Genomic DNA, 6,000 nt, shown 5'->3' with positions numbered 1-6,000 from the left:
GTATTAATTAGACTACACTCCTAACTTCTAAATCAAATGATTGTAGGAATTAGCTACACGGAATGCAATTTCGCCTTTAATTACATAGTAAACTAAAATATGAGAGGTTGTCTCACTAGAAGGAATTGGAATTGAAATTATATTACTTCATTGAAAGCAAATACAATGCTTGGAAATTGAAAGCAAATTCAATGCTTGGAAATTGTAATTAAAATAGAAATTGAAATAGATTATGCCTGAAAATTGAAAGTGACAACTCGATTCTTGAATTGATTAGACTGTTGGAGTCATTTATTAATTGATTGAGTTGTTGATTGTTGAATTGGTTGGCTTAGTTGTTGGGTTGTTGGGACTTTTCCCATTGTACAGCAGATGTTATTTATAATAGCATCAATTAATCACAATCCTTAAAAAGTAATTAATGAGATAAGATAATTATTTTTGGTGCAAACAGTTGCTAATCCGTCACTTAAGCCTATAGATATACTATAGAGCATTTGGACTTATCACATTAACCTGGTGAGATGGCCTTGTCCCATTTCGTTTCGACTCCCCTCACCAGCATGATGATTATGTATTATCTTCACTTAGGAGTGTAATGGGAAGAGGCAATGGATGTCCAATGATTTGTCTCATTGGGTGCTACCTCGGATTCGGTAGTAGGTCCCCTCCTATAGGATTGGCTTAAGTGGAGAAAGTCAACCGGTAACTCCACGCCTCAAGCCTAAGGAGGTTATAATTGTCAGACCCAAAGAGTATTTTTTTTATTTGCAATTAAAAAAAAATCAATTGAAAATAACACCAAGTCAACCGGGAACATCAAAAATAAATTCACAGATTATCCTATCAATGATGAACAGAATGAATATAATTACAACTTAAATTTTCTAGCAACCTAAACACACATAGATATACTACAGAGCATTTGGACGAGTCTAATATTGCATTGATTATCATTATGCTAGGAACCTGTTGGTGTTTGATAATTGTTGAAAAGAACCGGTTGAAATTTGTCGTTTGGCTATGGTGTTGCAAGAGCAAATGAATGGTACTGTCGTTGAAAGGCCCGTTAAACAAACTTCACATGTGCAGTGCCTCATTGGAAGCCTCCTTCAACGGCTGTTATTTTAAAATGATCACAGATTCATCTGTATCAAAAAAGGAAAGTTTGGACCAGCCTTTGGGGATGATTTGGGTAAGCTCTCGTTGGCAGCGTCGTAGGGAGGTGGGAGAAATGTTGATTATTTTATTTTATGGTTAAGGAAGAATAATCTCCTCAAGCACTGGGCATGTAATGTGAGAGACTCTTTAAATCATCAACTTTCTGGTTCAAACTTTACTCACTTATGAGATATAGTGGACGATTTATCACAATATCAGACTTTATTTAAGCCATTAAGCATGATATAATATATCATAATATGATATTAGAGTGCCTAACAAGCAAAAGTTAAAAAAAAAAAAAAAAAAAAAAAAAAAAAAAAAACCCAACAACAACAACAAAGAAAGAAGCAAAAAAATGCAATTCCACTTTCTTTTTTTATTCTTTGCATGTAATACATCATCTCCGGCGAGTAGTCAGATTACTTACTGCAATAGTACATCATTATTTATTATTTAAAATATAATCAAGTCCGATAAGGTAACCTACCTAACAACTAAGATTATCTCCAGGTGAAACATCAAACTGGTTACAATAATCTGTGTAATAGCCAATACGAGCCTGAACAGCACCGGAATTTCCACCATTACATTCAATTGCACCGTTAATGGCTCTAACAGTCGCACCAAAGCCCTGCGTTACAACAGGGCGAACATTGTTCATGCAAAACCAGAGAGCAGTCTTAAATGACACAACTGGGTCATTGGCCACAGTTTCAGGAGCGTTTACCCATCAAAGTTATTGCTCTGCCCAGCTGGTCCATAGTTATAGTTCCATGTCAGTTGAAGAGGTCCTCGGCCAAAGTAGTTCTTGCCTGCAACACATGGGTACTGCGTGTTTTTTTCGTCGCAGTAGTCCTTGGAGGCTCCATCTATCTCCTCGATGTAGCAGAAGTCTGCAAAAACAGAATGTTTAATTTCTTTTAAGTTCATTATTGAAATGAGTTTTAATACGTAAAGTATAATTAATGTTGCTGAAAAATAGTTCTTACGTCCTGTTTCATGCGTAACATGAGCAAAAAAAGCAGCAATCTCGCTCTTGGAATCATCGTCTGAACCGATCTTGCCAAAATCAGAATATGAATTGAGAGCACTGAGAAATGTATCGCGGCTATAGAAGTTCTTGCCGGCACAGTTCTCGGCGGCTTGATTGACTATCCCGTTAAAGAAATCAGGAGTAACTACATCAGCCACGGAAACGCTGCTGGATGATGTGGTGGGCATAGGCGTAGAATAGCAAGGACCCTCTTTGCATCCTCGGCCGCAGTAAGGGTCACCGGTGCCACAGTAGCCGTATTGACTGCAGCACAGATTGGCTGCAGCACATACTTTTTAATTATTATTATTAATTATTAAAAATATTATTTTAAAACATTAATTTATTAAAAAACATTTCTACATACTTAAAACTTAAATTTACTTTGTGATATTTTTAATTTTTTAACTCTCAAACCCTAAATAAATTCTCTAAAAAATTAATTTTTTATATATATATATATAATTTTATACTAATATTTATAAAATTTGGAATATTATATTTTAAAATAAAAATTAAAATTTTTATATAAATTATGTAACTAAATAAATTTAAATAATATTCAAATAATAACAATTAAATTTAAGATATGTGTAAGAAATTTATAATAAATTTTAATTAAAATATAGATAAATATAATTTGAATATTAAAATTATTAAGTCAACTTAAGTTTAAATAGGGTGATTCACATGTACGGTTATCTTGCCGTACAAGCGTTTACCAATTCAATTCACTCATCCACAGAAGATTCCACACTCATCAAATACAGTATTCATAATTTTAATTATGTCAACTTTGACTAATTTGTTCTGTTTGATATTTGAGCCTTTTTTTTTTTTTAAATTGAATTATTCTCCATATCTCTTTTACGATTTAAAAAAATTAATTCTTTCATAGTTTCATTATTGTCTCTTACAATAATATCTTCTCTAAGGATTAAAACTGAGTTCTTCTCTTGAAAGTAAAAGCGCAATGAGTTTTACTACTATATTCGACACTTAATAATATATTTCAAAGTTTTATTTTTTAAAAAAAATTTATAATTAATTACTTTTTAAAAAAATTGATAATTTAATCATAATATAAATATATAGAGCACAATCTTTGATAAGAAAAACAATTATAATTAAATTTAAAAAAATAATAATTCATTCCTAAATATTGTAATGTAAGTACAACATAATTTTTGAAAAACAATATATAATTAATTAACTGACCGTTAATAACGCTTATCATCAAATTAACTAATATTCAAATATTGTTGAATAAAATAATTAGTGAAATTTGTACTAAATTAGAAAATATAATAAATTATAAATTTGAAATACATAAAAAAATTAGGTCAATTTTTATATTTTAATAAAAAATCTTTATATTACGAGAATAATTTCATGATAAAATGATATGAATAATTTTAACTGATAAATGTAAAATAATTTATTTAATATCGTTCTGATTATTTATTTATTTATTATTTTGGTATTAATATCATAAGGAGTTGCTTCCCTATGAATTAAAATTTAAGAGTTTGTACGTTCAAGCTATTTGGGATAAGTGTATGAGTGCTCATATTGGTAAACAACAATCAATAGATCAAATATCCAATTATATTTAACTATTTACTTTTAATTTTTATTTAACATATATTATTTTATTTATAAATTATTTAAAAATAAATAATTAATTATTTAATAAATTACTTAAAATTAACTTCAAAATAATTTAAGCATTTTGTTAAAAAGGTGCTTAAAAGAATTTAATTTATCCAAATAACAATATATATATATATATATATATATATATCATTAGATGTTATAATTATTAAAATGAGGATAATAGTAATATTTTTAAAAATTATTAAGATAATATAATTTTTTACTTGATCAAAGAGTAATTTTATATTCTATTTATGACTTACTTATTACTTCTGATTTATAACTTTCTATTTAAAAGTAAGTTTGATCTACTTATAAGCAAAATTAAACACCTTCTAAATTAAATTATTTTTTAAAATTAAAAGTATTGTGAATAAATTCATATATGAGTTGATATTAAGTCTACGGATCTTCACATTCAGTTCGTACATTCAATAATCATCTCTTGACCATTGACATTAAAATTGAACTAATCCTTGATATTTTGATGAATTAATTATATGGATTAATGACGCTAAATCTCTACTGGATTAATGCAAACATGCTTCTTGATATTTAGGTTGATTTTTATAATAATTTGGACAATAGAAGAAGACTGGCAATAGCTACACTGGAAATATGAAAAACATTTGCTAAAAACAATTGCGATAATTGTTTTCTTCTCAAAATTGTAATGGTTGATATTCACAGATCTTAACTAAAAACAAAAACGTTATATTCAAGTGCCTTGTAGTTTAAATCTTATCCTGAATGATCTAGGAATGTCCAAATATTAACAATCAAACATTTTTATTATCTGTCTTCTTTTGAAATAAATCACGTATGGGAAAAAAATTTAATTGAATTCCACATAATTATACATTTGATTTTTAATTTTTTCAAATTAAAAAAAAAATTAATTTTTTATTATAAATAAAAAAATTAATAAAAAAATAAATTAAATTAATATAAAATTTTAATTTTTAAATAGTGAAAAAAAAATATAATGGAATATGATATATATATATATATATATATATATATATTTGTTGTTAAAGTTATTATTATATTAATTTTTTTTCTTACTTTATTTTTATATATTTTCTTAAATTAACTTATTTTTAATAATTTCATTATTATTATTATTATTATTATTATTATTATTATTATTATTATTATTATTATTATTATTATTATCAGCTTTGATTTCAAAATAAAATTTTTATATATATTTAATGGGTCTGTCATATTAGTTTAGTTGATCAAATTTTTATTATATTTTGGATATGTAAAAGATTCGACTATTCAATTTGTCAGCTGAAATTATCTCTCTCTCGTTGAATATAACTATTGTCTTGAAGATTTCAGGTGAGTGGTAATTATGGTACATGACATTTGTTTTAGTCCCTTTTAAAATTTCTTAGCATTAAATTTTTATTAAATGAAATTTTAAATCAATATTTTAATAATTATTTTACATGTGATTTTCTAGAGTTTTATTTTATTTTTTAATTTTATTCCGATTTTAATTAAATAATTGATTTTATCAATTATCTCTGCATTAGAGTCATTAGGATTCTAAGAATAGGCCTTTAGTGTCTTTATATTGATTGATATCTGACTATAAAATTTACTGATATGTTACACTGAATTTATTTGATATTGATTTAATCTTATTGACTCTCTGAAATTATTGAAATAAATTATTGGAATTGCACTATCAGTTATTATTTGCTATCTGAAATTTTTGTTGATTTTGATTGATTTGTACAAATTGATTTCCTGTTTTGAATTGGTACCGTGCTCAAGATTCGTATCTATTATCTGGCCTCACCGTGTGGACTATCATGGTATTCGGTTGCATTGTTGAGTCATGCATCATTGCAATTTATGGTTTGCATTAGTATCATATGCATTGATATCTGTGAAGGAGGAGGAAGGTATCTAATATCTGGTAGCGCGCTTACCATCTGGCCTTCGGTGATGTGGGGTATCATAACCCTTGTATGCTGTACCATAAAATTGAATGAATTCCTTTTATATATATGTTTTATGACATTATTTTATTAATGATTTTGATAGCATGAGCATGATTTTATTGAATAAAAAAATTATTGTGAAATTAATCAAGTGTCTACCTGTTCCTATTCCCTTGTATGCTATAATTA

General features: G+C 27.0%; 1 pseudogene; it reads right to left on the bottom strand.

The window, feature by feature from the left end:
• Positions 1–1,555: 1,555 nt before the first annotated feature.
• Positions 1,556–3,434, bottom strand: LOC131180613 (endochitinase PR4-like; annotated as a pseudogene).
• Positions 3,435–6,000: the final 2,566 nt, after the last annotated feature.

This window comes from Hevea brasiliensis, chromosome 6 (genome assembly GCF_030052815.1).
Source record: "Hevea brasiliensis isolate MT/VB/25A 57/8 chromosome 6, ASM3005281v1, whole genome shotgun sequence".
Lineage (NCBI taxonomy): Eukaryota > Viridiplantae > Streptophyta > Magnoliopsida > Malpighiales > Euphorbiaceae > Hevea > Hevea brasiliensis.
The sequence above is the reverse complement of the archived record's forward strand: the minus strand, read 5'-3'. Positions and strand labels throughout refer to the sequence as shown.